Source organism: Juglans microcarpa x Juglans regia, chromosome 5S, assembly GCF_004785595.1.
Source record: "Juglans microcarpa x Juglans regia isolate MS1-56 chromosome 5S, Jm3101_v1.0, whole genome shotgun sequence".
NCBI lineage: Eukaryota > Viridiplantae > Streptophyta > Magnoliopsida > Fagales > Juglandaceae > Juglans > Juglans microcarpa x Juglans regia.
In genome coordinates this window covers 23,402,355-23,415,451 of record NC_054603.1, presented here as the reverse complement: position 1 = coordinate 23,415,451, position 13,097 = coordinate 23,402,355, and the positions used below count along the sequence as shown (strand labels likewise).

Genomic DNA, 13,097 nt, shown 5'->3' with positions numbered 1-13,097 from the left:
TGTTACATTTGTATATGCTCTTGCTTAGTGTCACTTTAACACTATTTTTTGTAATTTGTTGGACTCAATATATAAAGTACTCTCGGGACCATGGTGTTGTATAGGCGATTTAAATGACTTTCTAAACCAATATGAAAATTCTTGGGGGTGCCCTTTCTTAACATGGTTAAAAGGCTTAGAACACCCCAAGCCCATCTCAAGGTCCAACCCACTAACAAGTACAATGAACTAACCAAACTCAAGCACTTCAGTTGACACTTAGGGTTCGTTTGGATACTTACAATCTCAATATATTTGTGAATAGTAGTGAAATAATTTTAATTAATATGTTTCATTGGATTTTAGAAAATGAAAAAGAAAAAGTTGAATAAAAATATTATAAAATTAAAAAATTGTTTGAATATTATTTTTGTTTTGAATTTTGAAAAAGTAGTATTGGTTTTTGTGTTTTGTTTGGGAGTTTGGAAAAGTTGTAATATTTAGATGAAAAAGTTGAAGATTTGAAATATTTAAAGTATTTTGTGTTTGTGTGATGTTTGGGAATGAAATATCTGAGAATATATGAGAATACTTGAGAAAGTTGTATTGCCAAATGGAGCCTTAAACATTTAAACAAAACAAAATATCCTCCACTTGCACTTAGGGTTTCATCACTTCTATCCCTTTTCAAACCATGATCTCCACAGCCACTCTCTTTCTCCAAACCCTAATGCTCATGGTAGGCTTGTTATAGGTCCTCTCCCTTCAAAACACCTTGCCTGCAAGGTGTGTAAGATCTTATTTAAACTTAGAATAGACCACCCACGTGGCGTCATCCACTCCTTGGCCCTGCCAACGTATGAATAACTCCACCATAGCTCGATTTTCAGCCTTCATCATACAGTGGCTCAATAGCTCCTCTGGCTCAAGTTGCATGATCCCTTGGTCATTGATCGGGGGCTAGAATCACTATCACTTTAGCCCTAATCTTTTGCTTAAGATGAGACATGTGGAAGGTGGGGTGGATCCATGAGGAAAAAGGTAGATCCAGCTTGTATGCAACCTTTCCAACCTTCTGTAATGCCTAAAATGGACCAAAAAAATATGGGGCTAGCTTGAGGTTGCATCGGGTTTTAGGTACATCATTGGGCGTAACCTGAATATGGTGTTAGCCGGATCTTAAATCCAACTTAGAAAAAATAACTAACCCTTATAACTCGTCCACCAACTCCTCTACCACGGGTATGGAAAATTTATCCTTGATGGTCACACTATTCAGCCCACTATAATCCACACAAAACCACCATGTTCCATCAGAATTTCAAGCCAACAACACCGAAGATGAATTTGGGCTTTAGCTAGGTTATGTAACTCCAATAGCTAGCAGCTCTTGCACTATCCTCTCAATTTCATCTTTTTCATAATACGGCATCTATAGGGCCTTATAGTTATGGTTTTTGTGTTGGGTATCAAGTTAATGGCATGGTCATGGGTTCGTGGTGGTGGTAGCCCCTTACATTTAGAAAATACATCTTCAAACTGCTCTAAAAGGATCTGTATAGCTGCTGGGATTTCCCTTCTAGCTTGTTGTTTAGTGTCAAGTTTGCTTTCCAATAATTGTAGAATTACCCCATTTTTCTCTAGTTTGTTGAACTTATCTAGGGAGCCTTCCTCAATCATCTGGGCAGCAACCAAGCCTTGCATTTTCATTTCTTTTTTCCATAGCAAACATGCATTGCCAGCCTTTCAAAGTTCCACAAGACTGATCCCAACTTCTAGAGCCACTTAATGCCCAACATTATATCACATCCAGCCAATACAAGCAGTTGCACCTCCGCAATGAAGGTAGTCCCTTGAATTAGGACCCTAGCCCCACTACAGTTTTCTTCACTAGGAATGAGTTTCCCACTAGCAATCCTCATCTTAACCCTTTTTGTGTTATCCAAGGGTAGTTTGGTTCTTTTCATTATGGCAGGCTACAAAAAATTGTGAGTAGACCCTGTGTCAATTAAGATGGTGACCCACTGTGTCCAATTCTCCTTTTTATCCTCATAGATCTCTAGTTGTCTGATCCTGTCAGAGCATGAAGGGAAATATGTGGGTTTCCTTGGTTTGTACACAACTCTAGGGTTGATAGCTCCTCTCCTTTGTCACAAACTTCTTCTTCCACCACCTCACCAAGTTCCTTTTCTAATAGCGCCTCTTCTAGCAAATAAAGTTTGGGGTTTTGACACTTATGCCCAGGGCTCTATTTTGCATCACAATAGTAACACAACCCTTTATCTCTCATCTCTTCCATTTGGTGTTGATTGATTTTCTGTATGGCTAAATTTGGTTTCTGGTTGGTTTTGCTAGATTCGATTTGGTCATTGTTGGATGTTTTAAGGATGCCTGGGTTAGGTAGGTAAGGCTAGATTTTTTGTAATAGCATGCTAGAAATTCAGTGATGGAATTTCTATTGACTTTAGGAACCTCGTGAAAATCCCATAAGTTTTTACGAATCGACCAATCGCATAGGTTTTAGTTTGTCAATATAATCAGTATTATCACTCACTATGTTGTCGAAGGTGAGATTTTAATTATTTGAGGTAGTTAGAAGTGTCAGAATGCGTTATGGTCTGCGCCATTAGACTCGGTTGATTATTTAGGATTTTATGGCGCAATAACTCATTTTCATATTTTCAAACGAAACGCTTGTTCGAAACTGTGTTTTTATTTTTAGGGGCACGTCGAAGTTGAATTTTGATAAATGATTTTTACTATAGGTTAATAAGAATATTTATGATTTTTTAGTACTAAATTTATTATTCACTTTTTTCGGAGTGAGTGGTAACCTCGATAAGTGCACCAAGTGCAGTGTTTTCTAAATCACAGTGTGGAATGTCCAAATTAGATGGGCTTTCTGTTTGTAAAACGTTTCTTCCGTCAGTGCCTTCATTTCTTAAAGTGCATCATGCATTCATGTGTTCATTCATTCATACATACATTCTTTCTTATCACTTTCATAGGCCGGTACACACTATTACGCCTCGTGTGTTGGGGTTAGCGGTCTTCCTTAGGACCCGAACTCCGCCCGTGGCCACAGGTTGGAAATCCCTTTTCAGTCAGGGGGCAGCACTGGGTGCACTACCAGTACTACTTACCCGGCATTGCAATCTGCCCATTCATTGGTACCATTTTCATTCATTAAAGCATTCATTCATTTAGTCCTTTCTTTGATTCATGTCAGTCCTTTCATTTTCAGTCCAGTCCATTTAACAGTTCGTTCATGGAAAACCATCTTTTAAGAGCATGGGCTTAAACGTCATCTTCCATGGCATCCATAAGCATCACCTCATTGCATCCATAAAAGTGTCGGTTCGTAGTATCCATAAAACCATCGGTTCACAGGGACATTTTAACACCAGTTCATAGCGACCATTTTAAAACACTTTATTTGCATCATTAGCGTAAAGCTCGAGGCACACGCCTCAACATTGATTTTCTTGAAAAATACGTACAATAGATATAACGTATAGTCATCCATTCATATGCGTACAATTAATAACTTTGGGTGCGTAAAAAGGGGCTGTCGAGGAAGGGCCGTACATACTTATATTTTTGAACGCTTAGCATTTTCTTTCGTAAGGCGTCTTAAAGAAAGAGTGTTTCCTTTTCATTTCATTATTTCTGGAAAACTCTAGAAGGGCATGAACATAATACTTACAGGGACTCCATGCTACTTTCATACCATGCAGTCCATTCATGCGCGTGTCAGATGGCAACCTACATGCATGCACATAACCTTAACGTCATTCTCTATCTAATGCATAAGTAGCTTAAACTATAAATAGTGCTACACTTCACTTGGACACTCTCCTTCTATCCCATGCTCTTACGTGCTCTTTACTATGTTAAAACTTTCAGGGACCACTTACGGTCACTATCTCTTCCAAACTCGACGTTTTACTTCGAGTGCTCATCCACTAAAGCGAACCCATGATTCGCCTTAGGATTAAGACACTAAGACTTTCGTCTTACTCTCCTTTTTGAACTCATCTCAATGTATGACTCAGACCGACTAAGTCACGCATCCCAATCCTAGACAGTACACCTGTCACTACCTCCATGCATCTTAGCCCATACTAAATCCTCATTCCCATCCATACAAGTCATACGGCTCTAACCCAACTCTGAGGCTTAAGCACCGTGTAATAATGCTTAGGACAAATTACCCATTACATATGGTGAATCCGTCCGGTATACATGTCTCACCAGATTACACATGTACCTTACCCCTTATCACCTAAGGTCAACATATGACACGTTGATCATTTGCTTATGTAAACAAGCACTAAACTCCGATACCAACCTTCTCTTAACCCGACTAGCATGACTCTTCATGCTACCCGTCCTTTCTTACAGTTCATTCCAACACTTAGCACGACAAGACTTCATTCACAACTACGTCTTATGTCACGTCATATAGCTCGAGACTACTCCCAAGCTACACCGTGACCTTGTCATGTCACCTAACATCCTGCTACGCTACTTCTACGCCAATTCCTAACTCATCACAAGTATGGTTCCTCACGTACTCCCGTCTCATCATGACATCTCGTTATGTTCCTACTAAGCCATTTCTACACTAACTCCTCACCCATCACAAGCACGACTGTCAATAGTCACGTCACTTGGTGACATTCCCCAGTCACGCTTCCGCTGCGCACTCTTACACTTGTTCTACTACTACACCCATACTGCCAGCCATAAGTCAATTACGGTGATACTTGTCACCTCAGACTACAGGCCACATCACAACTACTTCGGGACATTGTTCCACAGTTCCTAACACTACTCATCACGCTCTACGCCCATCAATCACACAACCGTCCTTATCTTTGTGACACGCCACACGATGTATCGCTGCACTTCTTGGAGTACACTCAGCGTATACTCCCTCAATCACATAACCGTCCTTATCTCTACGACACACCACATGATGTATCGCTGCACTTCTTGGAGTACACTCAGCGTATACTCCCTCTACATACGTCACGCCACATCACCACTACGGCATACCGGTCGTATGGTGCATCACTCCACTACATGGAGTACACTCCGCATGTACTCCCTTCATACACACTACGCCACACAGAGTACACTCAGCATATACTCTTCCCGTTCCACACAACGCCACGCCATCATTACAGTACATACTCCACAACCACACTACACAGCACACTTCCCAACTACGCCCAACACTTCTTTACATAGCACATCACAACACAACAAACTCCACAAATACTGACAACACACTCCACAACCTAATCAACTAATTAACATCTAACATAAATAACGAGGGATAGAGAGTTATACCATCAGCAGAATAACCCACACGTTAACCCACGTACGTCACGGTTGATGACGTCGAAAGGGTTGTATGTGGCGGCTAACCCATGTACGGTGGTTGTTTGGGCATTTGGATAGCTAAGTGTAGTTTTGGAAAGGCTCATGATGGCCCTGTGATGGCGGTAAGGACGTAGCACGGCGGATCTGGCCGTGTGCAGTGGCTGTCCATCACGTGTAGTGGTTACCCACTACACAAAGTGGTGGTTTGGACCTAGGGTTCGGCTAAGGGAGGTACGGTGGAACTCGTGGTGGCGTCGAGGTGGCACCACTGTGGCTCATGGCGGTGGATCTGGCCGCACGGTGGAGGAGAAGCCGTGGGAGAGTGAGAGAGAGTGTGCATGCATGGGTGGCAGATCGGCGCCATGGGTGGTTGGGATGGGACGGTGGTGGCTCGAGAATGCAGGAGAGGGTGGTCCCACGCCGTGGGTGGCGGCGTACGATGGTGGAGGGTGTGAAACCCGTGCGTGTGAGGGGGAAGAAGCCGTGGTGGAGGAAGGGGCTACTGGCCGTGGGTCACATGAAGGAGGAAGGGGGAGGGAAGGGGAGACTCATGGTGGTGCCTAGTGGCTGTGGAACCCGCGTACGGTGGCTTTAGAGGCTGCGCACGACGAAGCCGTGTGTGGGTCTCTTCATGGGTGCGACGAGAAAGGTGGCTACATGGAGGGGGCCAGCTTCAGTGGAGGATGATGGCCGGTGGGAGGGGAAGCTGCCGTGGAGGTGGTGGCGCCGTTGGGTGGCGCACTGCGGTGCAATGAGAACCAAGCCCATTCGGGCTTTGCAAGGCCAGTGGGGAGAGAGAGGGAGCGTGGGAGACAGAGGCTGGGATGGGAAAGCTCACCGGAGGGAGGTGGAGCTAGTGGTGGCAGTGGTGAGGTCTGTCAGCTCACGGCGATGCCGGGCTATGAGATGGAAGCATCGGCGAAAGGGAGAGAAGCAGCGTGCAACGTAAGGGAGAGGGAGGAGAGAGAGAGAGAGAGGGCTGGGGGAAAAGTGAGGGAGAAAGAGAGAGGGCACTAGGTTTTAATCAAGCCCTTTGTCTTGGGGTCTACGCAACGATATATCGACGGACCTCAAACACTGATTTAAAATGCATAAACATTAATCCAATTAAAAGCACTTAGAGGAATTAAAATAGAATATTATTTAAACTAAACTTTAGCTTATAAAATAATATTTCTACATCATTAATAAATGATGAAGTCTTATTTAATATGTTTAAGAGAATAAAACCATTAAATTAATTAAAGCTTTCAACATAATTTAAATCTCATAATATTTTAAATAACTGAAATCATTTTAATAATTAATATTAAAATGATTTCCGACAATTATAGTATTTTGGAGCTCTTCAAAATATTATAATTGTCTTATTTAAAAACAAGCTTAACTCAATAATACTGAAAATACCTCATATAAATATTTCCAGTACATTTAAAACAAGGGGCGTACTTAAAAATCACATAATATCTCAAGAGACACGCCATCGTGGTTCGGCACGCATGACGAGGCTCGCAGTCGCTAGAAAGGAGGGGCAGACTGTTGCACAATTTCGTCCCAGAATTTGCTTACGTTAGAAAGAAGGAATGTACGTCAGAAAGAAGCGTATGTCAGAAGAAAGGAGCGGGGTGTTACAGAATAGTATTAGACACTTGGCACCATGAGGAACGTTTGATAGATTTGAAGGAACAAAGGTGTGAGATCATGCCACCTAAGCAAAAACCCTGTTCCATCTGACCAATTAAATGGTGCCAAACCAAAGTGGATTTACACCCTAGTAAAATCCTATATGGGTGGAATCCAACTAAGAACCCAAAAGCATGGTGGAAACTGAAATCCTAAACGGTTTTATCCCAACCATAAAGTTGACCTCCAAAATCTAACTGAATCGGTTTCTAGCATTATGTTTAATCACTGGATTAAATTGCTTTCACATGCTATTAATCCTTCAAATTTATGTTAGAACATCATTATCCAACCTTGTTAATCTTGGATAATTGATTGAGCCAAGAGAAATTGGATTTGGGCTTGATAGCAACTCAAACCTTCTTAAAATCTGAAATTGAGGCCCATTCGGTTAAGGCCCATTAAAGCCCACGAATTTGGCCACATTAGCATTACTTCTTGGCTAAGTTTTGCACCCCCACTTGGCTGACCAGATCTTTCCAAAAGAGGGCCTAGAAGGTTCTTGAAGTAAAAAGCTAAAAGGTCACCTCACTCTTTCAATTCTACACTCCAACTAGAGGAAATATCTTGGGCTAATTTTTTTATATTGTATTGGGTAAGAAGGACCAACACTCAAGTTTTATTTCAGCCTTATCATCTTCCATAATTTGTGCAAGAAGCCCTCCAGCCCACTTCCCACAAAAATATCTCTTATTTACACTTTTCTTTAAAAGAACACAAAAGACACTCTCGAACAGCTTTTCTGAGCTCTTTTGCACGTCTAATTCTAAGTTTTTATAAGTGTTTTCTCACAAAGTTTCCTTCATGAAAGTTGTTCCTATTTTATTCTAGTTTACATGGATACCTTATTTGTTCCATTTGAAGATCTTTGGTCGGTCAAATGTTGTTTAAAACCTAGAAAGGTCATTTTGGGCGATAAACTAGAGAGTGTCATATTTTGGAGTTTTTGACCAAGCTAATGGACAGATCTTGGTTCAAAATTTTTATGGAGTATTTTTAACTTGTGTATATGATTATTGGTTGAGGATTTTTTGCATGATTAAAAGTTTTTGTGAAAGATCTTCTTAGATTTAGAAACTTAGAAATTGGAAGAGGAAAAACTGTTTCTGTTTTGAGAAAGTTTAAATCTTTTATGGTCTAATCTTATTCCAATGGATTTGATATTTTTGTTTCAGGATCCTAGGCCTCTTATTTACATGTTAGGATGTTGGTTTGAAAATATTTGATGTTAGTTTCAAATATATGAAATTTTATGCAAGGAGATATTCGGATAGGCCAAGTGTTTCATGTTTTGGTTGATTTTTAACCATGTGATCTTGAGTTTAAAGCTTAGATCTGTTTTAGGATACCTTTTTAAATCATGTGATGTTTTGGTTTGAAGATCACATCTTTTTGAGCCGTGGATCAAGAGGTTGGATCAAAAGGTTGATCAAAATAAGCTAGAAACAAAAATTTGTTTTTGAACTTGGAAGAAAAACGGAAAAGTTCAAGTATGGTTTTAGTGATTTTGATGACTTTTGTTCATGATTCAAAACATGATTATTCTTAGGAATATATTATGAGTATATTAGAAGAAAAATTTTGGTCTAATCATGAGTTTTAAAATTTGAAAAAATTGCAACAAGAATCAAGGGAAATACCCAAAGTAAATTTTGAGTTTAGGACAAAATTTACATTAGGTATGTAAATTTTGGTGATTTTTGGAGTTATGATGCAAAATCGTTTGGAGTAAAATGGTCATTTTCCCATATGTAGAGGGTAAAATGGTAATTTTGCTCTAAGTTAGTATTTTCCATGTTTATAATTATTAGTGATTAAGTTCTAACGTTTAGAATCACTATTTTCAATTCCTCGTGATTGCGCTTGAGTTTTCATAAGAAATACGGAGATGGAGGTAAGTTAGCTTTTAACTTACTATCAGTTTAATGTGTATGTGATGAGTAAAGGAACTATAGTTTATATATGTATGTTATCATATGTGCCATACCAAGTCATTACATAGTCATCTGTTACATAGAATTTATTCTGTCATGAATTACTCATTTGTTATGCAAGATATTCTGTCACGTATTGCTATACATTGCAAGTATGACATGTTATGTATGCCATCTGTTATATGTATGTCATGTCATGTAGTATTCACTGTTGCAAGTATGTCATGTTAAGTATGTTACCTGTTACATGTTATGCTATGTTACAAAATATTGTTTGTTACATATTATGCCATGTTACGAAATGTTTCTTCTCAAGTAAGTCATGTCTTTCGAGTTATGTTCAAGTCATGTTATGTTAGGTCAGGACTTCTGTCATTTCGTATTCCAATGACGTTTCGTCTCGAATACAGTTTGTGTATTTCGAGAACAGTCATGTCAAGTTCTTCATGTCAATCACGACCCTAAGTGCTAGGATGAGATAATATCCTAGTGAAACTTCTTTGTTTACACTGGAGTGTCTAAATAGGTGTGAAATTTCCTGAATTGACGAAATATTTTCAACGGATAGTGGGCAAGGCCTAACTAGCTAGTCACCGGAGTGTGCCAGGCACTAACGCCGATGGAGCCACATTTCAGTTCTCGTGGGGTCCACATTGAGTGTGGCACATGAGGTATGGGATTCACAGTAAGTGTGGCACATACAACACACTCACAGCTGATGTAGATACATGTGTTGTGATGCGGTAATCGGCAAGGACACATCGCTCTAGGGGACCCATGTAGCACCCACATGGTCACTTTATTAATCAGGCTTACTGAACAAGATTTCAAGTTCATGTATTTCACGTTCATGTCATGTTTCAAGTCATGTTATATTCAAGTTAAGTTCATGTTAACAGTGAAGTTGTACTACGGTCAAGGATGATACACGCTGCTTGGTATTGCGATCAAGGCTTTTGCGCTGCCGAGTACTACGGTGAAGGTGTATAATTTACCGTACTACAGAAAGATATATCAGTTAAATTATACTACGGTCAAGGGTGATACGCACTGCCTGGTAATGTGGTCAAGACCATGTGCTGCCGAGTACTATGGTGAAGGAGTAAAATCTCCCGTACTATAATCTTCATGTTAAGTAAAGAAGTCACTTCAAGTTCATGTTAAGTAAAGAATTTAAGTTCAAGTTCATGTTAAGTAAATAAGTTAGTTCAAGTTCATGTAAAGTTAAGTTTCGGTTCAAGTTCAAGTTCATATCAAGTTAAGTTTCAATTCAAGTTCAAGTTCATGTCAAGTTAAGTTTCAGTTCATGTGAACAAGTTTGTAAATTTCGATTGGGTTTCGGGCTTGTTCATCTTTGTTTGAACTATTGTGTTAATCCATAATGTTGATAATACTCTGAACCCGTGGCTTGTTCGATTGGATTTCTGGCTTGTTCAAGTTTATTCCTAATCAGTGCCCCCATGTAAAGAATAATCAGCTTCTTCCTAATTGATCAACCCTATCGGCCCTAAAGTGAACAATAATCAATCGATTAGTTTCTTCCCCAAAAATTATTTTCAAGTTTCTTCCCTTCGTGGGTGACGGAACTTTCAATGGGTTGGAACTTTCAACAGCGTTGTGCGGCGGTGCTAGAAGGGGTTCTGTGTAGAATTTTGGAGTCTTGATTTTATTCAAGATTCTTGATTTTATCAAATGTGCAGCATCTTACTATATCTGCATAGAATTTGCTGACGTGGTGTATTTTATTGGTGGCTGTTAAAGCCCCCGGAACAGACGACCATTCCGAAGGGGTTCTGTACATAATAATGACCTCAAGTTAGACATCCATCAAGATGAAGCTTGACCAATAAAAATAAACTTTTTATAAAATGGGTACGATAATATTACATTTCCAATTATAAACACAAACTGAATCACAAAATAGACGGACAATTATACGCTGAGTTTAAAGCATGGAACACAAACAATGAAGAGAAATTGCCGGGTGGAGTCCAAACGCATCAATGGTTACCTCGTACATTTATACAGTAAGGAGACGGATGAGCAGCTAAGCTCCCTTGTTGCTATTCCAAGGCTTGATCACGGCTACAACAATGATTGCAACAATGATAAGAAGGATGATAATTGCAATGCACATCCATTTCCTGGAGTTCTTCTGAACCGACTTGGCCTTTTGGAGGGCAGTATTCCCTTGATTCACATGATCTACCGCACTTGAAATCTGGAAAGAAGAGAGTGAAGACACATTGTTCAAGGGGTTATCTACCCAAACAAGGCTACTCAGGGATTGATAATCTACGTTATTTCATTCAATTATTCCCTAACAATGTCTAACTCTTCGAAGAAATTCAGAAGGTCAACCTTCAAGAGCGCAGTTCAATTACCTGTGATTCTATGTTGTTGAGCATGTCCCCCTGTGCATCCACCAAAACCGCCATATCCAAAAATATCTGAAATAGACATGGGATTTAATCAAAATACCATCCAAATGTGTCTCCCTCTCTCTCTCTCTCTCTCTCTAGACACATGCACACTCCTAGCATTCCTCCATTCGATTCATTTGTCTGTCGCATGTTCAATATAAATAGATATGTTAAAAGGAATAGAATGCAATTAGTCATTTTTGGTTTACATGTTCGTGTGTTTGCATAAAAGAAAGTATGAAAACAAAATGAATATGTTTTTTACAACTAAAACAAAATGAATATTTTCAAGCAAAATAGCTGCTCTTGTGTCCAAGACTTGCAATCTGTATTAAGTTCACATTGTCCAAGCATCAAACCCTGTTGATATAATGTTCCTTAAGTTACCCATGGTCAGGATCTTCCCTTAGGCTGTTGAAACAGAGAAAGCCACACTCAAGGGGGCCTTAGTCTGCCAAATACTCCTCCAAGGGAAGGAGTTACTATCCCAAAGTATAAGGAACGTGTAGAAAGACCGAATCATTAACTTCCCTTTCTTGAAAAAGGCCCAAAGAATCTTATCTATACCTCCAAAGCATACTCTAGTAGGTCAAGAGATTGAAGAACTCCGTGAAGGCATTACTCTCCTAGTCCTGAGCCACTTTAGAAAAGCTAATATTCCACTGAGGGGAGCCATTGGATAACTAACTAGATCAGCCATTAAGTTTGTTGTGCGCATTGCTATACACCATTGGGAAAGCTTCCTTGGGGGCTCTATCACCACACCAAAAGTCATGCTACAATCAAGTCCCAAAGCCATCACCCGCATCAAGTCTGTTATAAGTAGAAAATATCCGCCAATATTTTTTTTATATATATTTCTCCATATTTCCACCCCATGGGGGCCATGTACCACATTAGAAAACCATTCACACCAAGCACAACAAAATTTAGAATCCACTAGAACTTTCCAAAAAGTCTCCCTCTCACATTGGTGACACCAAAGCTACTTCTCTAGTAGAGCCTGATTGAACAAAAGCAAGTTGAAAACTCCTGATCAACCCTCAACATTTGAAGAGCACACCTCGGCTCAATTTACTAGGTGAAATTTGAACTATTCAACAAACCCACTCCATAAAAGTCTCCCGTTGCTCTGCAATTTGGTTGGCCATGCTATTGGGAAGCGGGAATAGGACAAAAAATATCAGAAATGATGCTCTTACTCAAATTGATCCTACAGTTACATCCTCATCCAACTAGCCAATCAGTGCTCAATCTTCTCAATCACTCCATCTCAAAGGAAGGTTAAGATATTTCATAGGCAAAGAGAATACCTTGCACTCCAATATGCTAACTAGACTATCCAGATTAGAAACATTACCCACAGCAACCAACTCTAACTTAACCAAATTCACTTTCAACCCGAAAAGAGCTTGAAAGTATTAAAAAGGAGCCCTCAAAGAGCGGAGGTTGTCCGGGTTCACTCCTAAATATACAGGTATCATTAGCAAACAAAAGGGAGGAAATGATAAGCACACCTTCATCAATAGTAGCTGAAAACATTTTATTGAAAGCCTCTATGACAACTTGAAAGAAGATTGAGAAGTGTAAAAAAAGGATGACAACTCCTAGACAAAGACAAAAGCTCTCAATCTATTACAGTGCAGAGTTCATCGCCAAAAAAACCCATGAAAGGAAGCAAGGCCTC

The 13,097-nt window shown here is 39.9% G+C and overlaps 1 pseudogene; it reads right to left on the bottom strand.

The window, feature by feature from the left end:
• Window positions 1–10,897: 10,897 nt before the first annotated feature.
• Window positions 10,898–13,097, bottom strand: part of LOC121266743 — a 29,500-nt pseudogene continuing 27,300 nt past the window's right edge.